Source organism: Coturnix japonica, chromosome 1 (assembly GCF_054131305.1).
Source record: "Coturnix japonica strain WE chromosome 1, WE-NBRP24, whole genome shotgun sequence".
NCBI classification, from domain to species: domain Eukaryota; kingdom Metazoa; phylum Chordata; class Aves; order Galliformes; family Phasianidae; genus Coturnix; species Coturnix japonica.
In genome coordinates this window covers 149,108,684-149,134,891 of record NC_140663.1, presented here as the reverse complement: position 1 = coordinate 149,134,891, position 26,208 = coordinate 149,108,684, and the positions used below count along the sequence as shown (strand labels likewise).

The window sequence follows — 26,208 nt, the reverse complement described above, 5'->3', positions numbered from 1 at the left end:
TATATTAAAAAAAACACAATAAAAGACGGAGAACATGGCTTTATAGACAGATGCAAACATTCATGTCAGCTTATTCCCCATTCCAGCTGACCAACTGAAAACCAACTTCAATTTCAGTGTTGGGTGGTAGCGCTAATGTGGCACTGAGGCCAGGTTAGGCAAGTGTCAAGAGACTACTGATAAAGTGAGAGTATTGTCACCTTTGCCGTTTATAAAGTTTTGAGACTGAATGTAAGTCACTCTCTTGGCCTCAGTGAATAGTTCTATTCAGCAGCAGGTGATTATCCTTGAGAGCAGGACCTATAGCAGACTGATAGAGAGCTAGCAGAGATACCCTACTGTGACTATTTTTTTGGCAAGTCTCATCAGAGACTTTGGCAGCCTCTCTCTTCCTCTATAGTGCTACTGTGCTTTTGCATGGCTGTATTCTTCATGCAAACTAATATCATTGCCAACCCTAAGAACATGAAGAACTGATCACAATTATTGTTTTCACTGCTGTATAGAAGAGAACAACTGCAACACAGAAAAATATCATGCTTTTTCACCTTTTTTTTTTTTTTAGAAAATGTATCTATTAAGTTTAGCTCGAGTAACAAAGCCCAGTTATCTAACAATTTACTTGAATTGCCTTTCCATTATGTACATGTACATTTTGCAGTGGATTAGAGTTTTTAATTAAGGTCACATGTGGTTATCAGAATAAAGTAATTAGTAACTTCCAATAACATTTTTTATGTTAATGGCTGGGAAAGAATGTGTTGTAAAAAATGGAAATGGTTTACTTGTTTGGCCTGAAAATACCACTCTGCAATATTTCTAAAGCTAGTTTAATCTGACCTACTCTGGACTATTTCATGAGGTTTTGATTCTGGAAAAACAAAAACATAAAGAAAAGAGATGAAAGGAAGAGAGACACAAAGAGGTGTAAAAAAAGCAGTTGATTTTAGAAAAGGAATATGAGCAGTACATCGTTTGTTTGCAATATTGATAATGAAAATTATTTCCAAGTTTTATAGCAGTGGTCTATCATTTGCCTGAGACACAATTCTCTATCTAAAAATTATTTGGGTCATGCATCTGCCTAACTTCTATTAGGGTTAACAGATGCTGAGGTAGGAATACACTGAATTTCATTAATTGTCCTCATAGAGCTCTTTGCAATACATTCCCTTTGTGGACCTTGTTAGTTAAACTCAGGGAACAGGAAGACCAATTCATGAGAGGGAAAACCACCATCTCTAAAAAAGAAAAAGTTCTTGTCAAGATGATTTCAGTGGTTTACCTGAGACGCTGAAACTTTGTACTGGCCTGAAGGCTTTGTTCTGCGAAACAAGTACAATTTATTCCATTGCGTAAGCAATGCAACAGTGAAAATGCAGAGAGATGTGAAGTTTCTGCAAGGAAAGGTGAGAGTTCCTGTCTCCTGTAACTCTGGGTTGTGATATGGGAACAGTTTAGACTGTCAACAGTATGTGTTAATGACTAGTCTTGCTTCCAAGATCTCAGCAGCAAATGACTCATCTCACGCAGCTTCTAACCTCTTGATACTGGCTTGATGTTAGACAGATTGGAGACCTGTTGGAGAAAAGAGTATTACAGAACTCTGAATTATGCTGTATTCTAAATGTAGTAAGGCTGACGAGTCCTGATAGTTGGCAGATGTCATTCTTAACATATGAATTCCCATACTAACTCTTTTTGACTCCAAGTTGGGATTTTTGTTGTTGTTTGTTTACAAATGGAAAGTTGGAAGTCTAATTTGATACTTAATCCTCATATAAAGTTTGATTCTATTTCTTTTGTTTACTCATAATTGCATGCAAGGTTTTTTTGTTTGTTTGTTTGTTTTGTTTTGTTTTTCCCCTTTTCTAAAGCCCAGATACAGGAGATTATATTGTACAGGACCTAACTATTATATATGTTCATTATTGGTAGCTGTGTGCTACATGTAACCCACATATACCTTCTTTGTTTATTATTACAGTTTAAAATGATTTCTGCTAAAAGCTGGGAGCAAAGGGGCATGCTGATAGTTTCTTCCATTGGTTCTCCTGTGTGACTTCAGTGCAAGGTCTGTATTACTTGTTTTCACTCATCTACTCATCATGTACTTATCCTCTTAGTTCTCCTAGACCTGATGGAGAAGTGCCACTGGTATTGCCAAGTGCAATTATACTTCATCAAAAAGAAAAGAATTTAAAATTTTTCCCAGTCTCAACTACCTCTTCTAAAACTTTCCAGTGTTAACATCTTTTTCTCCACAATCCCTCCAAATACCTTCTGTCTCAGGTGATATTTAGAATGGGGTGTTTTAGACAAGCCACTCTCTTCTCTGGTGAACTGAATGCCCATTAGTAGCTGAAGTGCAGGGGGAGCATGTTTCTGTGGCATGTTTCCCAGTGTAATGCTATCTGCAATAAATCTCAGTTACATGTTCCTGGAGAACTCTACAGTATGAACCATAATGTAGTTTCTGGGAGATGACTGGAAGATTTCTTTCAAATGCATGCTCTTAATGCAAAGTTCAGTGCTAATGTTGATGTATCCAGAGAGGCAAAATAATGAATGTTATTCTTTGCAACCTATTATATCCCTGTAATTTACCTTAATCCCAAATTTAAAGTCTCAAAGTGTTGCTCCAATACTGGCTAATCCCAGTACCTTTTGAAACTCTGTTCAAGTAAATCTATTTTACAGAGTTTTCCGGGTGCCTTTAATTCCATTGTGATGGCATTTAGGTCTAAGCCCCTTCTGAAAGCACCTACTGAAAGCCTAAACACCTGAGGATCAGCTTTCTTCACCCATCTTCCATGTAGACTGTGTAAGGGATTAAAAGGTGTTCCCCAGGCATCCCAGTGCTAATTACAAGACTGGGAAAATTATAGGGTGAAACATCTCCCTAGAGATAAAATCACTTACTGTGTACTGTCTTTCACAGGTAACAAGACATAGAAGTAAATCTGTATCTAAAAACTCTCCATTTTTACCGAAGATTTTTACCTTTTAACACCCACAAATCCTTTGTCTTCCTGAAAAGGACTTTGGATTTGTATTACCTACTTATGTAAGTTAGGAGAACTAATGTATCTTTCTTTTCGGAGTCTTACATACATTTACATTTTGAATGTTTTTTTTGACACCTTTCATATAATTACTATCTTGTTTAAATATCATTCTATGATTGCCTGAGGTAAATGTGGCAGAAAATCACTACACTTAATTTTACTGTCTTACAGTTCCATCCCCTTTGTCAAACAGGAACATATTTTGTTTCTGCAGGGAAATTTTTATTTTGTTTGTTTGTTAATTCTTATTGTGGATGAATAAGTTTCTGGCTATCACCTTATAGATAGAAGATTTTTCCTATGTCAAAATTGAAATGGATCTGTGCATTTTTGTCATTGTAACAGATTTTAATTCCTCTGAACAGTAACAAAATATAGAAAAATGTTAACCCTTTTCTTATATCTAAGTGATTGATCCTCAAATCAACTGCTGTTTGTTCTACATTAGATTTTAAAACCTACTATAGAACAGTCTGATGAAAAGAAACTGATCATACATTTATATCAAACTTTTGCTTCAGAATTTGGAGTGAATTCCAAAGGTGGGTGCCAAGCAGAAACTCTGCATTCGCAGACAACAGCTGCAGAAAAATACAGTGCAGTGCTTGAAGTACTCAAATAGCAACTCAGAACTGAGCACCAGCTTCTTTACCTAGTTTACATTAAACAGCAATTCGATTAAATACAAACAAACAAACAAAACCACCACCACCACCAAAAAACAACTGTGGTGATGGCAAGAATATGGACCAGAATATGGTTCCTTCCTACTCAGCATAGCATCTTATGAAACAGGAACAATAGATTAAATTCCGAAACATTAGTTTATGTGGCAATTGTTCTAACCACTAACCAGGCCTGTTGTGTGAAAAGTGTGACTCCTAACTAAAGTTCAACCTCATTCAGGCAGCTAATTGCATTTATGATTTTGAATGGAAAGGATGTTTAAATACCCCCCTACCCCCCCTCACCCCCCCACCCCCTCTTTTTTTTTTTTTTTTTTTTGTTTTGTAATCTCTCTCTGCTCAGTACTCCAGTATTTGTATATTCTATTAGGCTCGTAATATATCACAATTAAGTCAGTTCTTGGGATCAGCAAATAACCTACGCTAACACATATGCATTCATGTGGAGCTGGTCCTTAGGCTACAACTACTTTAGGTATCAACATTCAAGGGTTTTATATCAGTGATATTTGCAAATCTCTGATATCACTTAGGAGGTGACTAACATTTCCACTGGTAATGTCCTTACTATATCTAAGCTATTGCCACAGGCCATGGAAATTAACATCAGACTTCTGACAGCATTAAATTGCTAGGTGTCTAGATCATTAGATTCAAATTTCATAAAATAGACATTATTCAGTGTACTCAATAGCAAACCCTGAAACATGTTCGTAGTATTTCAATTCTACTGGAATATTCACAAGAGCAATGACAGGACCCCAGTTTAGCCAGAGCTTTGAGGGAGACCTGTCTAGACCTTTTCCCTGGAGCATGTTCCCTAAAGGAGAACGAAATTATGAAAAACGCTGGCTTTTTTTCTTTTTCTTTTTCCTTTTTTTTTTTTTTTTAACCAGTCTTTCAAATAAAATAACTATTTTATATATATATTTTTTTTAAATTATTATTATTATCAAGAAAAATAAAATAAAAGTGACTAGGAAAGAAAAATAAATAACTAAATTACAAACATGATTTTAAAGATAGGTCCCTTCTACTTTTTATTTCAATCAACCTGGGACAGTCCTCTGCACTCAGTAGGGACATTGTTTCAGTATTCCCCAAACCCTTTAACAAGGCTTTCAGACTGCTCAAAACCTGTGGGATTCCAGTTCACTGTTGTACTATTTACTGCTTCATATTTCTCTTCTCCCACCCTTGGAAATCTCCAAAATATCTTATCTGTGTACCTGCACAAATGATCTTCTCCAAAGGTCCCAGCTCCCTGTGGAGGAAGTCCACACAACCCAAATGTGGACTAACCAAATGTGGACTAACCCAGTACCCTTTGCTGGTAGTTTTGTACCCCAGGCCCAGCACACCCTTACATTGCAGGACAAGAACAGCTCCTAACTGCAGTATTGCACAGCAACAGTCAGGGACTGCAATAGCCATTTACATGACAACTGTTGTTCTCTAAAGAATGGTGCCCAGAAGCCTGGAGTGCTCAAAGAAACATTGACATCTTCAGTACAAAAATTGTTCAAGACACAAATTAAGTCAATGTGAAATTTGAACTGATATTAAAACTTTTTTTTTTTTTTTTAATTTGTTTAAATTTATCAATGCAAAGAACTTTTGCCAGATTGTTTTCATAAAGGGAACTTGAAACTATTGACTTTAAATGAGCATTATTGGATCTCATAGGACTAATAGAAAGAAAAACAAAGTTTCTTGGCAGAATTGTTTATCCATTGGTATTCATCTCTTAAAGCTTTCTGTACTCTGTGATAATGTGACCTTTGTATTTTCTATTGACCACCAGACTTGCATTCAACATAACACTGTATTTAAATATTAATACAATAAATAACCGTACCATATGTTACCTTTTTGTTCCATTTTTATCTTAACTTATACGGAAGGACTTAGGTTTGAAAGAAAAGTGGAAAATGCCCTTGAAAACTTGTAACTAGATCTTTATAAATATTACAAAAACAATAATTTTGCATCAGTATGGTGAACAAGTAGTAAAGTGCCTGAAGAATATAAATTGAATGTTCTCTGGAAGAATCGGTAAAGGTTAGAATTCATCATTTTAACTGATAGGCTTTCTTTGGGAAATAACTAATGCAATGAATACAAAATACTACGATAATTTTTTTGTTTCTCCTCAGTGATTTTTTTTTCCCCTTCAAAAAATAATCTCACTTAATAATAAAACATATATTTGTACATTCATTCTGGAATTAAAGTTTCTTATAATGCTTGCTTTCATATACAGTTGATAGTTTTCCACTTCAAATGGAAATAAATAAATAAATAAATAAATAATCTGAATGGAGTGAATATTTCTGTCCATTTCAGGAAAGGTTACAATCAATTAGGAAATACAGTGTGACTTAGATCTTTCTAGAAAAGCATTTAATTTAGACATGGTATGAAAACTGGCTGCTAAATACCAGGTTTATTACCACAGTTTCCATAGTGATTTTCAGATTGTAACAGGACAGAGACTAAACTAAAAAACTAGGAATAAATACAATTTATACTAGAAATAACAGCAGTATTTAGAAACACCTGTTTGTCCTACACACTGCACTAATGCCAACAGCCAATTTGTTTTATTTTCAAGGTCTTACAATCTACTGAGTGAAGTAGAAAGGTTGCTATATAGTTAGGAAATTGTACGACAGATAAATTTAATGACACTTTTCCACAGACACATAGGAAGATGTAGCAGAAACAAATCTGAGCTTTAGACCAGCATGTAAACTGAACTTCACTTTTCCATCAAGCATCTTTACTCTGTTTAACTATTATTCAAACTACAGATTTGTTGCTGTGTTGACAGCCTGATGCTGACTCGTAAGTAAATCAGATGTCCATTTGGGAATATTATGTAATTGCAATTAATATTATTTCTTCCTATCATGTCAATACTTCTGTCTACAAAAGACTGTGCAGTTTGTTAATTTAGGGCTCAAAACTTACTTTTTAACTGCTTTACCAAAATTAGAATTATTTGTATGATCACTTTGTAGACAAATAGGAGGATACACAGTCCAGATTTGTACTTAGCATTGCTAGCACTCTGGCTATCTCTAAATCAAACACCTGCAAACTTTCTCAGTGATATAACCATCACCTGCCTTGATATTCAGATATTCTGCAGTATTCAAGAACAAGCTCTGCGGTAGACAGACCCAGCAACTTGGCAAAGCACCATTTTGGTAGGATAAGAAAGCTGTAGGCACTCCTATCCAAGCCCTATGCGCAGAGTCTGCACTGTAAGCACTGCAGGTTATGGGTTGATTTTGCTTTCTTAATTCACCTTCAGGCAGACAAATCCCCCCAGCCGCAGTCTCTTTAAAAGTTCATCACAAAAGGCACAATGACTCTGAGTGTGTGTGTGTTTGCATGAAGTTCACCCCTCATCTTTACATGAGCTATAAGGACTGTTCCTGCACCCTTTAGATTCTCTTTTTTTTTCCATTTTTTTCCTTTTTTTTTTTTTTTTTTTTTCCTTCTTTACATTCTGTAGGCTATTCAGATAAGGATTTTCATTGTCAGTGTTCCCACTTTACACTGAATAAGTGGAATCTATGAAAAAGAAAAGAAAAGCTCACAAAAGAATGACTTGCAAACACTGGTGGCATCATTGGACTTCAATTCTTGAATTTGAAGAAATCACACAAGGACACTGTTAACATTTATCCTCCTCTCTGTTGGCCAACAAATTAAAATATTACTTGAAGTGTTGGATCAGTTTCTGCTACAGCGTTTCATTTTGATTGATGTCCTCTATTAATGCCAGTGATGCTAGTTAGCTTTAAGACACCCCAAAGGGTAGTCAACTAGTTAAAACTCCAAATGAACCTCACACCAGCTGTTTAGGCCCTTGGAAGTTTTGCTGAGCATTGACAGAAGACCTTATCAATCATTACAATAAGTACTTTCAGACTGTCCCTTCTAAGAGGAGTCAGTTGAAGTACCATCTGCTATTTTGCTTTTAAAACTCACCAATCTCCTTCTCTAAGGCAACCATTTAACTTCTGAAATTATATCTCTTGTTCAGGAGAGCGGTGGTCTGATGAAGAAAACTTTTAATAATCAGTGGTTTTTATGATGTGAAATAATTTTTGCAGTGCTCAGGGCCTTTTTACAAATCAAAAATAATCCAACTAAAACAGTAATTAATGTCAAATGACTAGTCACATACGGCCCCATTTAATTAAAAAGTTCTAATCTTTGATTAAACCTCCACACATATTCTTGTGATTGCAAACTGTTGTCTGAAAAGTGAAAGTAATTGGGTACATAATCTATTGTGTCTTCTAACTGATGCCTGCTAATTGTCTCTGGAGCAAATGGCAACAATTTAATTTAGAAAGTTAAAACGAGTATATTAAAATGTATTTTTATGTTGCAAGAGGACACAGAGCTCCCTTTCTGGGATGGCAAATAGGCATGGACTACTTTGCTAATGCAGAACAAAAGACAAAGGACTTTTATTGTAGGTGCTTACAGCCTTTGATACCCGTGCAACAACAACTGGTTGCATGTAGGAGCCAGGAGCCTTGTGTGTGTTTACATCTCATTCGAGTCATTGCTAAGCTTTTTTACTCACTGGCAATGTAATGGCTTTCTTTATCCCAAATCTTTATTTTTAATTTAATTTTATTAATTTCTTTATTTTTCTGAATTACCTCTTCCTGCACTACACTGGGATGATCTTTGTAAATTTATCCTTCTAAGAATTTTGTGTCAGGAAATTTATTTCAGTGACTTCCAAAAACATGTTTTTCTTTATTATACACAAAACATATCATTATTGTTCTTTTAATGTGCATTAAATGTGTAAATTGCATCACTCTTTTTTTTGTTTGTTTGTTTGTTTTTGGTTTTGTTTGTTTGTTTGTTCCCTAAATATTGACTGCACACAAGCCACTGTTTCTAAACCCATAGCTTGCAGGAAGATGTACAGGTAGAATAAGCCACAGTGATTGCTTCCATAAGAATTCTGGCTAATTCAGAATGTCAGCTGGATAACAACTGGAACTGTAACCTCCTTCTGCACTGTGGAATTTGTCTTTATTTTTCCTCTGGAGATCTCCAGGACCAGCAGAAACAAGAAAACTTAGTCAAAGTGAAAAAACTTGGTCTCACTGGTTAACCAGTTTTAGATATTTTTTTGAGGCCTTCCCAGCCATGATCATTTAATATTGGCGGGTTTTTCTATTAATTTCGTTTTGCTTTTTGTTTTTGTAACCTTTCAAATATATTGTTCTCCTCAGCTAAAATTCCCAATAAATATTCTGTTGTCTTTACATTTTAAATGTTTTTAGAAGCCCCTTCTTGTGTTGAATAATGCACTTTACCACCATTGCCTTTTGATATCTTGTTTCAAAGCCACACATAAATGCACAATTGGAAGGTGAAGTATACTGGCAAATATTTTTTGTTGTTATATTTTAGACATAGTTGAGGTCTTACAACTCCAAACAAAACTATCTACTTGGGCACAATTATTTCCAACTTTCTAGTGATCACAAATGCATCAAGGCTCACGCCAGTATCTGGAAATAGTATGCCCTCAGAATAAAGGGACAAACATACTGGTTGTTGTGAAAGTGTTTGTGTAGGCTGGCTTGGGATACATCTTCTAACTGAGCTCTACATATTATTCAAAGCCTTCTTGAATAGTATCAACCTTTTTCATCTGCATACATACAAAGGAAGAAAATAAATGTTTTCTTTTTACAGTCAGAAGAACTGTAAAACAGCAAACAAGATCACAGGGCCAATCAGTGGTAAAAGTAGCAAAATAAACCTGTGTCACCCATTTCTCTTACTGTTGCTCCACTGTCAAAATACATAAATAATTATCTATCAATAGATGTGAATATGTAGGGATGGATAAAAATACAGATGATCAAGAAAGGATTGTGACTTTAATTACAGAACTTTGGCTTTAGAATGCCATGAAAAAAGTAAATAAAAACAGTAGTAACATTAAATGTATATTTTTTCACATAACCAGTGACTTTTAAATGTCCAATTTTGGACTCCACGGATATTTTTCCCATCAACAGTATCTTCAGTTATTCATCTTTTTTTTCTCCTCCCTGCTTCATGCCTTCATTATTACTCTCCTGCCATGACCTGCTAGCAATTGTAACCTTCTTGCCTCTAATCTCTCTCTTAGAGTCAATTCGGAACACTGTGGACAAGGTTATCTTTCTTGTTCACCACTCTGATCATGTTACCTCATGTCTCAGTCTCTCAGGTGGTTTTCTGTCTCATTACACTGCAAGGTCAAATTTCTCCTCTTCAATTTCAAGGCTTCACAAGTCTGCCTTTGCCTACAAATGGACCAATTCCTTACTCTTTCCTGTCTCAGATACAACTCTGTCTACTGTGTGCACAGTTAGCTCATGTGTGACTTCCTATTTCTACTCACCAAAATTTTTTTCAGTGCCTAGAATATCTGCTGTTCTACCTTGCCAAACAATCTCACTTTCCTCTTTCAGATTCTTTCTAAGGATTCATCACTAAGCACCCTGCTCTGTTCACACATCAGACTGCATAGTCTTTTTATTTAACTAGCATTGTGAATTAGATAAGCAACAAAGAAAAAAAAAACCTTCCAAAGATCCTAGATGCATGCCAATCATTTTGTTTTGTTGCAATTCCTTTCTCCTTTGTCCAGTTTGTTTTACATCCAATGCATATTTGGTTATGAGAGCACTGGGGCCAGAGTCTTGCTCTGAAAATGCCAAACATTTGTGAAGTAGCTGGTATAACACCGAAGAAATTAACTTTATGGAACTTACATTATCTTGCACCACATTATGAATAATCATACAAGGTAGCATATACTACAATATACTTTCATTTCTCATTAAGACAAGGCCCCTGACAGTCAGCAATGAGCTCTATGTCTTCCTCTAAAATGTCTTGTTCCATAGTTTTATTTTGAAATAAATGATGTCTTTCAGTCAAACAGGTCATACTGCAAAGGAAGACAGGTATACCTGAGCCTGTAAGATGAGGAAGAAAAAGTGAAGTCAATGAAACAGACAAGGATTATATAAATTACAAATATTGGGAACAAGTTTTTGGCATCATTTTGATTTTTCTTCTCTCAAAATACTAATAATTATAAAAATAAAAAATAAAAAAAATAAAAAATAAAAAATCCCACAGACATAACAGAATCCTTCATTCACAGGATTTTTTCCCTCAGGCAAGGGGCATTTAGATTCTTTATCACACAATTTGTTTTTTTCAAAATTCAGCTATGAAGCAACTAAATTCTATACCCATTGTCAGATAAATTAATGTCCACGAGTCTTTACCACTGATGATATTATAATATCAGAAACATCTAAGGGCAACTGCTTTCAGTTTTATTGACAGAAGTGGCAGGAAACAGAAGCTAAAGCTTGCAGCAGCGAATCAGTAACTCCTTTTTCTTAACAAGATGTGGTGCATATGATTCATCTCCTTTAGCCAAAATATGGAAAGTACTGACAGAAAAGAAATATATTAAAAAGCATTTGTCACACAAAGTTTGCCTCTCAATATGTAATTAACTTGATTAATTAGCAATATGTTTCCTAAACTGTAACATGTAGATGAGTTAAATGAGAAGAAAAAAAAAAAAAGAAAAAAAAAAATCCCCTAAAAATTTCTGTATCTGATGCTACTGTGGGAAAATAACAATCCTCCCCTTCCCCCCTGCCCTCCCCAATTTACCAAGGTAATTGAAACAGCAAAAGAGATAAAAATATGCCATCATAAAGTGATACATAAATTAATCTCTTTGAGAGCTCAACACATTACAATGAACACTGGCTGCCTAAATTCAAGCACACATTCACATTATTTGTGACAATCACTCCACACTTCTGGAGACATACGCTATAACTTATACCAGCTCATCATCTATCTGTTCTAAAAATGTTGGTACAAATTTTTGCTTTCTTTGAAATACAGTAACAGTGTTGGAAACATTGGCATCTACAATTTAAAAGTACTTTCCTCTCTAACAAACTGAACACATTCAATGCAAATTACTTGAAATTATTTACTTGACTTCAAATACACAATGTATAATTGAAAGTGAATATTCATTTATGTGTTGCATGAGCAGAAGCAATGATGTAAAAAGATTCTGTCCCTTTTACTTCTATTTATTTATTTATTTAACTTTAAAAAATATATTTGTGTCTTATTGTTTAGAATCTGTCAATAGTTATCTCTGGTTTTATCTCATGGGTAGTCTGCTTTGTTGCACATTTTCACTTCACATTCTAGTTTTCGTCTGTCTGAATTTCAGTACCAAGGCATTAAACTGATAAAACCTGTTTATACTGAACATTGGTATTTCAAATAATTGTCTTGATATATTACAAATAATAGCTGCATTACTGGTAGGTTTGGTACTCACTATTAACCCCACAAATGCGAACAAGCACGTTTGTATCATTTTTATCTTCTGAAGTGAGTAGATATGCTTAATACCAGAAAAGACTTGTTAAATGCAATGAAAATTTGTTCTTCTATTCAGTGATGTAAGAGTTAGACCTGAGCTGTACTATCGATGACTGAGGTGATTTGATTCGTTTTAAATTCATGTCAGTCATACACAACAGCAAGTTGCCTGGTATATTAGTATTTGACATAATGTTTGCTGGGGTACTAAGTGTATAAAGTAGTTCTGAGTAGACAGAGTGTTCTGGAATAGCTGAGTTGCAGCCTGTAGGTTAGGGAGCTAGTGGGCAGGAGGTTTATGTAGGTATCTGTATAGGTCCTCTCGCATGCATTAGGTTCTGCATAGCGGGTGAACATGTTTGCATGGGAATTAAGATGGTATATAAGGAGTGTGACACAGCAATAAATTGAGGGAGATCTCATGGCTATGTCTTTCCTGGGTGGCTGAGGTCTGGAGATCAGTTGGGTTAACTGGCGGTTATGTCACTGTTTATGATCATCCATTTTTCTGTTATGTGACCAGATGTGAAAAACTAAGCACTAGAAAGAGAACTTGCATATCAGAGAGCATCCAAAGTTTCTGCTCTAAATTAGAATACTTAAAAAGAATACTTCAATCAAACAGAATAAAGAAATTAAGAATTAATGAATTTTGTTTTTGCAAGGGTTGCTCTGAAAGTCATGTTTCCTGATTAATTGGCCCAGAATATTAGAGGCAGATTTTGGTAGTATGGGAGTAGAGGCTGAACCTTCCCACCAATATTCCATTATACTCTGTTGCCATGTGACTGACGGCAGCAGAGGGACACTCTGACAAAGTGGCATCTACCATATGCATATGAAGCAAAGGTGTGTAACTGAATTCCTCCACGTGGAAAAATTACACCCACTAACTTTCATCAAAGCTTGCTGAACATTTACAGACAAAGCAAGGGATGTAAGCACAGTGGGTGGTGCATTTGAGCAGTGGCAACAGCAACAATGGGTCACCTCTGCTGGTGTAGATTTTTATAAACAAGGAATGCAGGCTGTTGTTGATTTCTGGCACAGTTATATATATAATGATAGTGACTATGCTGAAGAATAGTGCTTTGTAGTTGAGAATTTGCTCTATCAAATAGTATTGTTGTGCTCTTTATATCTAGTATAGTTTCCATGGAAATAAATAGGAGGCATTAATTTTGGAGTGACCTATACAGTAATAGCTATATACTTAGTGCAAGTATTACTTAGGACTGTTGACTGTAAATCTGTGTTGTTTCTTAAATTAAACTCTTTGAGTTAGACAGTGTAGTAGAACATTTGGTCTCTTTGAGGTCTTTCAAAATCATCCTGCAAGTCAAATACATATATTTTTAGAATGTTTCTTTTATGCCTTTACTGTAGAGTAAGTGGCTTTTTAGAAGTTTGGGTCCAGTTCCCAGAGTACTGTAGCCAATTGCTGTTTCAGACAGTTACTGTTTACTACAAGACAAAAAATAATGGTCCTTGCTTGTGAGGGAGGAAGTGAGGAAGGGCGGAAGGAAAACCATGCAGAAAGATCTTGTGATTCAACGTTTATTAATAAACTCAGTTTGTTTCCATACCATTTCAGTTCCTTGAGGACTCTGATTTTTTCCATCATTTGGGACAATGATCACAATGTGATTGTTTACATTAAGGCTTAAATCCATACATAATGCCTTTTGTAGGAAAGTGCAGTAAGTTATTACTTGCTAAAATTCTGCAAGAGAGCCGACTCAGGATTACATACATAATGCTGGAATGACAATTTCCATCCATGGAAGTGAATGATATGTTAATATGACCACATCCTTTAAAGAATAAAGACAATGATCAGGAAAGTCACCTTCTCTTATGGAAGAAAATAGCAAAGGAATTTTAAATGTATTTCTTCAGCAATTTTCTATAAGATTATGTCTTGTAATAGGAGCTCAATAACTTTTGAATTCAGACACTTTAGTGACCTAAAAGCTTAGGTCCCTGATACCACATGTTAGAAGTAATTTTATCTTTATTTGACCATATGTGGTCTCCTCTTCTCCGTTACACAGGTTTTTTTATCAACATTCACCAATGCAACAGGATAGTAATATTAGTATACCAGGAAGTACAAATTAATATTTCCTAAATTAGTTCTGGGAAATAAATAAATAAATAAATAAATAATCGAGCACAGACCTCACAAAGGACTTGGGCTTTTCCATACACTGAATCATTAAACACCTCTAAATAAGGGTGAGATAAGGACCTATCGGCCAGGAGCCAGCATTATGGAGGAGATGTACTTCAACACCATGTCAGCCATGGCTACCATGATATTGTACGGACTCATCACTGCAAACACAAGAACATAGCTGATGACAGGTTATCCTTCACCATAACAAAATGGTGCATCCTATTACCTCAGTGGTCTTTGTGGGCCTTTAATTTGGTATAAAAATTAAGTGGTTAATTGAGAATTAAATTTTACTTTAATAAAATTCTAAGCAACAATCATCCTAAAAGCAATTAATTTAGGTTTAATAGGAGTTACTGCATGTTAAAAAGGAACCAGTTATTAAGAGATAAGGAAATTATTAAAAAAAAAAAAAAAAAAAAAGATAAAAATCAATTATGCACTCTAGATCTGAATATGTTTAAAATAACTATTCTGTTATTCTGACTCATTAGATACAAATTAAACATCTGTAGCATAAACCAAATGTTAATATAAAATATTACTCATCTTAATACAGTACCCTCCCCTTTACACTACAATGGACACAGATAGTGGACACAAGGCAAATGCCAGAAGTTATCCATTTAAATACTTAACGTTTGTGCACATTAAATTAAAACTGTCTGCAATATATATTCTCTAGTATTTTATTTGCAATTCGGATGTTATCTCTAGGTGTATGCAAAACTGTTAAACCTGCTAAAAATTTAAGATATTATAATAAAACAGAAAATTGTAGCAATTCATTTATGTTAATTTATTGTCACTATCAGTTCCTCAGGGTAGCAGCCATGAATATACTTCCCTATATAAAACTAAAAACAATTTCTGTACCTTACACATAAAACCAAGTGTGAGAAAAAATAACCAGGACTTATATTTGCATGGGTTTCTTCCCTCCCTCCTCCCTGCCTTCCTTCCTCCCTTTCCTCCCTCCCTTACTTCCTTCCCTTTCTCCTCTCCTCTCCTCTCCTCTCCTCTCCTCTCCTCTCCTCTCCTCTCCTCTCCTCTCCTCTCCTCTCCTCTCCTCTCCTCTCCTCTCCTCTCCTCTCCTCTCCTCTCCTCTCCTCTCCTCTCCTCTCCTCTCCTCTCCTCTCCTCTCCTCTCCTCTCCTCTCCTCTCCTCTCCTCTCCTCTCCTCTCCTCTCCTCTCCCCTCCCCTCCCCTCCCCTCCCCTCCCCTCCCCTCCCCTCCTCTCCCTGCCTTCCATAGGGACAAGTGATTTTAGTTACTTAATGATGTGATGCCCAAAAGTTGTGATTTCCAGGACAGGGGCACTTGGCTATTTTTAAAAATAATACTTCTCTGAAGTCTTCCAAAAAGCAGATAAATTCACTGAGCTTTTTTCATGGATACTGTGTATTTTAGTTTTAGGATCTGTTTTTGTTTTGCAGTATGTTATAGGATTTCTTAAAGGTTAATTTTGCACCTTGGTTAGTACATTTGGTTCTGATGCTTTTTTTTTTTTTTTTTAAGTACTGGGTTCTGACTAATAACTTATGACAAGACTGCAAGACAACAGTTTGCCTGCAGAAAGAGGGATGCATAGCAGCACCATCCCAGGAGCAAACAGAGAAAGGAATTATGACTTTCATGAATGTAATTTCCTCTTCGTTGCCCCTGGCTCTAGGGGGGGCACAAACTCCCACTGCTCTGTGCCACCAGCCAACTGTCAAGTCAGCTCATTTCAGTTGGCCAGTGTGTTGAGGGAATGAAGCCAGAGCCCTGTATGGCCTTGAGCACTAGTTGCCAATGCCCCATGAAGATGGAGACCTGAGCGGGTTGCTATCAATGCTTTCCAGATTTCACCATGACCATTTCAGGAAGCAAACCTTCAGTCTCCCTTATTTTCCTGCACACTGGGGATAAGAGTGTTTGACAGTCTTATTTGGTAACTATGCCACTGAAACCAGCATTGAGGTTGCAATATGGTAGGCAAAACAAAACAAAACAAAACAGAACAATCATCTGCAACCCTGTTATCCAGTTTTAGCTGTGCTGGACATATCAGGCAAATAATCTAATGTAGTAATATCTTTGAGCAGTTGTACTTATATTGTAGGTTTGACCCTCACTGGATCCTTCTCTCCATCAGAAAATGAAAGAGAGCTTCATACAAATAAATGGATTGTGTTGCATTTACAGACATGTCAAGCTTTGAAAACTTCATGCTCTAGACAGCCCTGCACTGCTGCTAATTGGTATGTTTTTCTTTAAAAAGAGAAAATTCTAACCTTTTACTTGACATATATGTGGGCAAAATGCCACACAGCATTTTGAAAGCTTATCTATAGTCTGCTGTTTACAAACCTTGTTTATGTTGGAGCTCACATAAGAACACTCAAAAGAAAAGAGTGAGCAGGAACACAACTGAATGGTTAACTTCAAATAGATGTGCAAACCAGCAAAGAAAGGGTTTTACCCACATAAAGTGTAAAGATGCTACTCCCTTTTCAAAAGATTAAAAAAAAAAAAAAAAAAAAAAAAGTGACACAACTCAGGAAATTTATTATTATTATTATCATCATTATCATTATTAGTCATCCCTGATGTGTCCCTGGACTTTTGGGGTACAGAGTAAGAACAGTTTCATTACATTGTTGGTACTTTTTTTTCCCTCTAATTCTATGAAATTGCTGCAAGGAGAGAGTAAATGGCATTCAGTTTCTCCATGAGTTTTAACAACAGAATTGTTTAGAGTGTTGCAATCAGTTATGTTTAAACTAGAGCTGCTAACTGTATAACTGAATAAGGGAATACTTTGGAAACAAAAGGACTGCATAACAGGCAAATTTAGCTTGCAGAATCTTCAGTGTGCAATGCGTGAGAAATTTCATAAGCCCTTGGGAATGTTGGCAATTTTGTTGGTGCAAAATACTAACTTAGAAAAAATAAACTGACAAAAACATGGAAATACCCCACAGTCAAAAAGCTTCCTTTATTATTTTATTTTATTTTTTATTTATTTTTTGTCTGGTAGGAACTTTATATCCTTCAAATTTATATATAAATATACATAGATTATTTTGTGCTTAGATGTCATGCTTATTCTCTTCGGGAAGCTAAGTACTGTACTAAGAAACCAGAACTTTCAATAACTATGATATCTTCATTCCACCTGGGTAGTGAAAGTAAGAATACCAGCAGAGGTGAATTTCTATGGCTGAGGACTACATAGCATTTTACATCAGAATTATTTCAGTCCTCCCCAGTTCCCTGCTTCCTACCTCATCTTGCAGGTAGCAACACTGTCTCTGGATTTCCATAAAGATGTTGGTTCTTGCCTTCACAAACTGTTGACCTGTGTGATTGATGCAACAGCCTTCAGACTCATAGAAGCTCTCTGAGAGGAAAAAAATCTACAACTCTTTGGCTACTGCAAGCAAACACTACTGAAAAACAGTGAACAATAAAAACCTAACCATTGCATAAGAAGCAACACTCTGATGTTTAACATATGGGAAATTGTTTTGAATAGGTGACCCAAATCTCCTGCAGCTTGAAGGTGTGAAATGCGTGAAGCCTGTGATGTTCCAGTTAAGAAACTTACTGGTTCTGCAGCGTCAGCCATATTCCTCTTGACTCAGCAACAGTTTCAGTCTGCTTTCAGTAATATCCTAACAGAGGAGGCACTGCTATTTTCTTCTTAAAAGAAGGTGTAGTGACAAACTATACTGAAATTTCAGAGAATTTCAAATTATTACCTATGTTATCAGTGCCTTTAGGGGCATACCTGTACAAGAAATATGAGAAATACCCAGCAGCTCCCTCACACTCCACTTGGAAACTAATCTTGTTTGTTTAGGGACTTGAGGGTTTTGTTTTTGCTTTAAAATGAAGAGAGAAGAAAAATATTATTTCCACATTTAAGTTTACATAACAAAACTTTGAACTCTACTGGGCAGAGTCTGTGTTTCACACCTAAGTTTCATTGGGGTCCCAGAGTACAACAATCACACTGTATTAATGCCTAATCCTATATGAAAATGCAAGTTTCAGTATCATGCCTGCTCACCCTGAGATTATTTTCTGTAAATTTGCTCTTTCTGTTCAAGGTAAATTTCAGAGTCTTTAAATGTTGGTATACACAGAAATGGTATTCTAATCAACTATTGCACAACTGTCATGTATTTCCCCACTGCCAGTTATTCAGATCTTTGAGGTGGTTCTGTTTCTACCTTTTCCTCAAGTGGTACCAGCACTCCCGGAAGGATTTTAAACTTCAGAAACCAGATTTCAAAATAAAGTTTCATAAAACATCCCAAAGTGAGGTAGAATAAAAATGTGCAGAAAAATATCTCCTAGCTCATATTGTTGTGACAGGGTGTATGGTCACCATACAGCAGCTCTGCAGTCCCCTCCTACAGTCCAGGAGAACATTATCTTTCCTGCCTCTCTGACACATCAATATTTATTCTTTTCCATGCATTTCTCAGCACTTTCTGGAGTTTCTGCTTACTTTTGTCTTTCCTTTCTAAGTCCTTCTCCTTTTTACGCCGCACTTCCTTAAGTTTCTTCTGCTGTGTGCTCTCAAAAGACACAACCTACCCCCTTCTCAGAGTGCAGTCTAGCCCAGAGGAGAGGGGAAGAAGACAAATATCCTCCCTGTCTACCACACACAGTTTAATGGACATAGGAAACATTAGCCTGCAATAACTGCTGACAAACTAAACACCATCTACTAAACTATCAATTAAATTCTAATGACATTTTAAAATTTCTTAACAAATAGTTAAACCTTTGCAACGTTGAAGAGTGTATGTGGTCTAATCTCAAACAGACTTGTCACAAATAATTTAAAAAACAGGCTTTCATCTGTAAAGGACTTAGTTTTTCAGTGAAAATGAAACATGTTGCTGATTTCTACAGGTCTTCATGCAAACTACCATGAACACAAAAAATGTCAGTTTCAAAGGAGTTTTAAATTACATAAAAAGTTTGCTTCAGAGAAGCTGGTAAATACCTCAGAGCACATCCTTTAATTCAAAATGCACAAATTTTCTAATACATACTGAAAACTGCTGTTTATTTTCACATGGTGCATTCCTAACTTGCTAGCAGTATCTGTGCATGTATTGCAACATGCCAAGCCATAACATATGATCATTTTTGCCATGTCATATTGTGCCCTCTGGAACTAGGATCATGTAATAAGAGAATGGTTAATTTTTTCTACTGCATTTACTTGCATATAATATTGTAGTTGTTGTTGGACTGTTATTTTTAAAGGAAGTTATCTAAGTAAACAAACAGCCAACTTGACGATAACTTGAGCGTCTATCATTATTTTCAGTAACTTCATAAAATACAGGCCAATTTCAGTGAGATTTGCAAGAGAGACAGAAATTTCAAAGGTGATTATAGTTTAAAATTTCATTGAAGTTGATGGGTATGAATGGGAGAGGAAAGGATACTCTACGTAGAAAAGGAGAAACATCCACTGCACCTTTCCAAGCACTCTCAGCCTCTCACATCTGCAGGGTAATGGAAAGCACAGGGGGAAGCTAATACTAGTGGCAGTGGAAAAATTAAAACACATACTTGTAGGGAACAGGTTTCCATTAGTTCGATTGCTCTTGAAGAGATTGTTTTATTCTTCTGAATTATTAAGAAAACATCTACTTAGTCTGGTTGAAACACAATTTTCTGCATCCTGTTTTCATTGTAATAATAAATAAATAAATAAATTGATGTTTCAGTATGCTGTATTAAACAGTTATTAGAAAACATGCCTGAAAGCAGGCATGAGAATCCAAGCCTTAAGCCACTTATCTTTGGCCTAACAAGTCATCCTGTCTCTAAGCCTAATGGATCTGTTGTTTTTTTTTTTCTCTTTTCTTTTTTTTCTTTTTTCCTCCTCAGAATGACACAGGTAGACCTGTAAATGAATTACATTCCAGCTAGATAGAAGAAGTGAGTCCTAATCGCTTCAGCAACAATCTCACATTTATCTCCTACTTGCTCTTTCTCTTTCCTCAAGTATTTTTAATAGCCCAGTGCTCCAATTCAGCATCTTTTTTTTTTTTTTTTTTAATTTCCCCTACTTCTTTGCTCCTGCTCTTTATTAGTCCACTAACACCATCTACTCACTCACCTTCCCCTGCCGTTACCTACTGTACTGTCACTTCTTGTTGCTTTTCCCAGTAACTATTCTCCCTTCCAAATCCTGCTGTTTAAATTGACATAAAGCTACTCCCATGCAGAGCCACAAAAGGCATTTAATCTATTGTTCCGTTGGTACTTTGAAACAATACTAATAAATGGAAGAAAAGTCCTTTTAATCTGTGTAAGTTATACTACTTCATCATTATGGGATGAATCAAATCAGATGAAAGGTTTCTATTGATTTCATTCAGTTTCTGGATAGTAGTTCTCTTACATTTCTCTAGATGCCATAAAATTTCTATTTTTTATTGTCATTTCAACTATTTTTCCATCACACTAAAAGTTTGCCACGCAGTAATTCCTTGATCACCCTTTTAGACTTTCTTGACAATAAACAGATTTTATACCTTTTAATCCTCACACATAGTAACTGATCTTAATGACAGCATATTTTTAACAGTTCATTTACTTCGTTTTTAGATTCTGTAAGAACTCTTGATGACTACCATTTAGTTAGATACTTTCTGCTCTTTAAGAATCTCTGTGGTGACACCTCCATACACACCCACATCTCATCTTTGTTACTAAAAAGAAAGCGGACTTGAGGAAATGTCTCCATTTGTTACGAGTACTGTAATACAGACATTTAATTTCTCTGCAGTACCTCCTATCCTGTATAGCTAGTAGATCCACAAGTTTTGTCTCATGGCTTCCTCATTTTGATAAAGCATACGTTTGTATTTGAGAAGGTATTTTTATTCTCTGTATGTGATGTACTTTTTGTTCTTTGAATTCCTTCCTTGGCCTTTCTAATTTTCCTTCTTTCTATTGCTTTCAAGGTGATTGGATTTGGGCTTTCCCAATGATACATTTTAGGCTCAAACAACTTACACACTGAACCTTGACATTTAGCTATATTGATCTGCTCCTCATCTCCTTATTTTCTTTTATTTGTTTAGGGATGTTTGTTCTGAAACTTTTTTTGTCTGTGCTTAAGTATTGTCTGTACTGAAGTAAAGAGTTTCATTTGAAAACTTTTGACAGAGCATAGATTTTATAATGAATACTTCCCTCAAAATTCTGAATATAGCTTTATTATGCTCAAGATTAGTCAGTGTTTTTTAAAAATTTAGATTTGAGTTAAGCTCTATTACTACCCATTACTTAGTCTGAAGTCAGACTACAGCTTCCAATGAACAGATATTCCAAATGTCCAAAATTAGATTTCCAAAGCTTTATTTGATTCTTCCACATACAGATCATTGCTAGGGCTGTTATATTGGACTCTGCTCCTTTGCTGAGCTTCTCAGGCATACAGCACTTCATGGTGTTTTTTGTTTGCTTGTTCTGGACTGACCTGATATAGTGTAATGTATATGTTTATTGCTATAGTATATAGGATTTGCATTTTGTCTGTGCTTTTCCACAGCTTTCTCACAAATCTATTTATAAACATCTTTAAATGTAGTTTCTATTCTGTTTCCTTTTTTTCAGTACAAATTCAGTACACACTGGCATGGCATTCAGCACATATGTATGACTGGCACTCATTGGTATTACCTTCACACATCTTACTTCTATCTTTTCTATGTGAAAAATACAGCAATTTCCTGATAAGTGTATAGAAAATTATGATGCAAGTCTTAGCTATCAAACATGTAGCGTGCTCTACAAATTTGACACACAAAAAAGCATTTCAGATATACTGTAAAATCATTGAACAAATAAAATATTCATTACTTGCACAGGTGGATTAAAATCAATAAATGCCATTTTGTTGTTATAAACTGTCTGATGTAACAAACATCAGCCTAGCAAAGTCATGCATTCATATGCAGGAACAATTTCTTTACCTGGCTTTTTACTTTTATTTAGGCACATAAGCCACTGTTGGGATTAGGAGACACAGTTTTAAAAGATGCCAAGCTGAGATTGTTACCAAGGAATTACTCAAAATTGCTAATAATCAGATCCAAAAATGAGCATTAAAAAATAGGTTTACTGAAGTTAGTACTGGAAACCAGAATGAATTGCAGGGTGAAGGGATAAGAACTTTGCTTATGACCATCACCCAACAGGCAGACATAGTTTTGAGGATCTAGTGCTAGTGATTCACGTTTATTGTTTCCTCTAAATATTCTATTCATGTTGTTGGTATCAATGAAATGTTGCAAGCCGTAAGATGCTTGATGAAAAAAAAAAAAGAAGAATTTACAAGTAAAGAACACAGGTGCTTGGATAACAGATTATATAATGTTCTCTTTAACTGATAGTCCTGAGTACTTGTTTTACAAACTGCAAAGTGCCCTCAAATGTATTGACTTCACTGTGGAGTCGATTATTTACTGTGAAATGCTGAGTCATGTGAAAGGAAAGACAGTCAGTGGGCTGGTGAGAAAAGTGATGGAGACACGAGCGTGATCCCAAAGAAAAGACTTAAGTTTTCTTTTTTTTTTTTTTTTTTAGTTTAACATCAATACACCAAATGATACACTGCCCTACACCTGTTACACAGTATATGCCACTGTAATAGTGAAATGACTGTTTTCCCCTGCTGGTGCTCCACCGGCTCCCTTCAAGCTCCCACACAGGTACACACGCAGGCCAGACACACATACCCCAGATGCAGCAGTGTCCCTAGCACGCTAGAGGGAGCCAATACATAATTACAATGACCCTTTTTTTTTTTTAATTTTTTTTTTTTTTTTTCCTCCAGTTATCGTAGCATGAACAGGAGATACCTGGACATCCTAAGACAACCTGCGGGCTGGGAGCAAGGGATAAGGAAGGAAAGGAGTGCACAGCATTCAAGCTGCGGTGATGCGAGATCTCCTGGCAGCCCAGGGTCTGGCTCTGGTGTTAGCTACGTTTCCAAAGCCCTCCTGCTTTTACGGGTGACTTTTCCAAATAAGTGACTTGGCCGAGTACGCCAATTTTCAACAGCCAATCTGAAGCCTTCCTTCGGAAAGCAAAGCATGTTGTAAACATTTCCCTTATTTCGTCTGTCTGTCGCTCTCGCGCTGAAAGTTGGCACGTCTGAGAGCAGTGATTTTACACTGCCGCTAACGTATGGATGGTTTATTTATATACTGCATTTTTACACAGCGTTGGTTTTATGATGGCTACGAGACGAGTCATTCTGCAGGGCATCCTGTCCGTGCCCGAGCTACAGAGACGTCTCCAGGACGGGAGATGGGTCCGGAAAGAACACTTATTGCATTGATGCATTATCAAGACTTTCTCCAAGTCGGATGATGTTTACAGGCACCGAAAGGGCTGGAGGCTATCCTACCGAGGAAGGCAACAGAGCTACTTCTTTAAACCGAACCTTATAAAAGCGGCTCTGAAAATAATTGCCGGGAGCACCTTCTAATTGCTCCGGAGTTGATTTTCCCCCTCGTTATTTTTTTAACCTTAAATGATTCATGCTACTTACACGCTCGTCACTCACAGCTCACAAATGGCAGCTTCCTCCCGGCACTCCGAGCTCTCACCTTGCAAGCCTCAGTCCTCCCCCCGCTCCCGATAACCTCCCTCCGTGCCGTGCCGGACCGCGCTGTGCGGGGGGCGTGCAGTGCGTTGTGCCGCGCCGGGTGGGGAGGGCGCTGCAGCCGTTCGCCCCGCACTGCACCGCAGCGCACCGGGGGCCGCCCCCAGCGCTCCTTTCCTTCAGGGTGGGCGACACCCGCCTGGGGCGGCTCCTTCAGGGCTGCTTGGGGGATGATGTGGGGGGCGGGCAGGCTCCCCCCTTCCACCCTTCCTCCCTGCAGCCCAGGGCGGAGTAGTCCCCGGGGTGCGGGAGGAAAGGGGAGGGTGGAGAGGAGGGGGGAGAGTGCTCCTTCGCAGTGCTTTGAAGGAGGAGTGCGCCCTTCGCATCTCCTTATGTTCTCTGCCCGTTATCACAGAAGACTTGTTAATACGTTATTAAAATAAATGGAATAATAGCAAAGGGAGGGAAAAAAAAAAAAAAAAAGGCATTAAGGATGGAAAGCCGCGCGAGGGGGAGGAGGGGGTGAGTTGGGTAAGGGTTGGGAAGCTGCGCTACGCGGGTTCAAAGCCCCACGTCCCGAGCACCACGAACGCAGCGCATCTCCCAGCGAAGCGATCTAATCAATGACACCCAGCGTCCGTCGCCGCTCCGCCCCCCTCCCGCCCGCTATTTCCCATTGGCTGGGAGGTGTCGGGGCAGGTCGCTAAAGCCGCCTCCGATTGGTTGACGGGGAATCCGTATCAATGTTTAAGCCGCGGCGTGAGGTGAATAGAGGCAGTCGGCGAGCGGCGCTGGGAGAGCGCGGAGAGGCAGCCCCGCTAGTGCTGCAGTGAGGGAGGCGAGGCGGAGAGGAACAGGGAGGGGAAAAAAAAAAAAAAGAAAAAAAAAAAAAGAGGGGGGAGTGAGAGGCAGAGAGCGGCTCCAACTGTTGAATTTTCCCTGCATCTCCACTTCCCTGCGGGCGGCTGGTGCCATGGATCTGGCTTATCGGGAGTCGGCGTTCCTTTTGCGTGCTGTCTGGCTAAGGCTGGCGACCGTCTGTTTGCGAGGGGCCACCCACCAATGAGGCAGAGAAGAAATTGTGTTTTCGCTTTGGCTTTCGCCAGCCTCTCCACCACAGGTTGCAGCATTAACTCTGTACTTTGGGTCCGGACTCAAATAAAGGAGAAAAAGCAGTGCAGGACTGAGACTCGGAACTAGAGCTGTGTGTTGGGAACCTATGTTGCTTTGGGGTGTTTTCTACTTTTTTTTTTTTTTTTTTTTCCTTTTTATTTTTTCCTTTAATCTGAAAGAGCTCTGATTGTTGCACACATAACACTGAGGAAAGGTGGTTTAAAAACACTCAGCAAAGCAGGAGACAGACGAGCCTCAGTGCCAGTGCGTGGATAACAGCCTTGTTTTCCTGATCCTCAGTCTCCAGGAGAAAGAGGTATAGTAAAAGTGTAGCTGGATCTGACACCCCCTCTCTCATTCTTTTCTTTTTTCTTTCCCCCCCCTTTCCCCCTTCCCCTCCAAAACATACATCTTATTATTTATTTATTTATTTTGTCTATAGAGTGAGTCAGAGAAGCGTTAGGGAGAAGCTGCAACTAATGTCTGTGAAGGGAGGAACATGAGGAGATAGTGAATGTGATTTGTTCCGCTGGATCTGACTCATCCAGCAGACTGGAACACCTGCATTTGGTTTCTGCCATTCATTTATTTTTAGTTGTTAAAAGAATCAGAAACAAAATTGAGCTGCCCTTCCCCAGTATTTACTGGGAAAGGTAAATCAGACAGGGCAAACGCATCTGGCATTGCTGCTGCTCTTCCTACTATTACTGAGATGCTTGGAGAGACTACAAGAGCCTGAAGGGGCTGCAAAAATGCATCACACCCGCCACAGAGCTGCATAGGTTTAATATAGGTGAATCAGGCGATTAAAAGACCTGCCACTTTATTCACCACCGGGATTTCTTTTCTCTTCCTCTCCCCTCCCCTGAATGAAGCGGACTGGGTGGCAGTGTCACTGGGAGGAGATGCTGTATAGAAAGAAAAGAGAGGCACTTGACAGCGCAGCCCTGTGAATACAGAGACTGTTTTCCTTTTAGAGGGAGACTAAGAGAGAGAGAGTGTGTGTGTGTGTATGTGTGGTGCTTTTCTTTTTTTTCCCTCTCCCCCA

The 26,208-nt window shown here is 37.5% G+C and overlaps 1 protein-coding gene and 1 long non-coding RNA gene across 17 annotated transcripts in view; one reads left to right on the top strand and one right to left on the bottom strand.

Moving 5' to 3' along the window:
* LOC107308097 (uncharacterized) overlaps window positions 1-24,640 on the bottom strand; it is a 34,909-nt gene extending 10,269 nt beyond the window's left edge. For 4 of the 8 annotated variants that reach the window (XR_014948574.1, XR_014948575.1, XR_014948576.1 and 1 more), the window contains exon 1: window positions 24,052-24,190. This is a non-coding gene — a long non-coding RNA (uncharacterized LOC107308097). Of the gene's footprint in view, window positions 1-23,993 lie in introns of all 8 variants that reach the window. The other 4 variants (XR_014948573.1, XR_014948572.1, XR_014948579.1 and 1 more) reach the window with 4 other exon arrangements.
* A 301-nt stretch (window positions 24,641-24,941) lies between these two features.
* Window positions 24,942-26,208, top strand: part of PCDH17 (protocadherin 17) — an 85,901-nt gene continuing 84,634 nt past the window's right edge. For 8 of the 9 annotated variants that reach the window (XR_014948566.1, XR_014948570.1, XM_085554157.1 and 5 more), the window contains exon 1: window positions 25,098-25,476. The gene's annotated coding sequence lies outside the window, so the exon portion shown is untranslated. Of the gene's footprint in view, window positions 25,477-26,208 lie in introns of all 9 variants that reach the window. The other variant, XM_085554151.1, reaches the window with a different exon arrangement.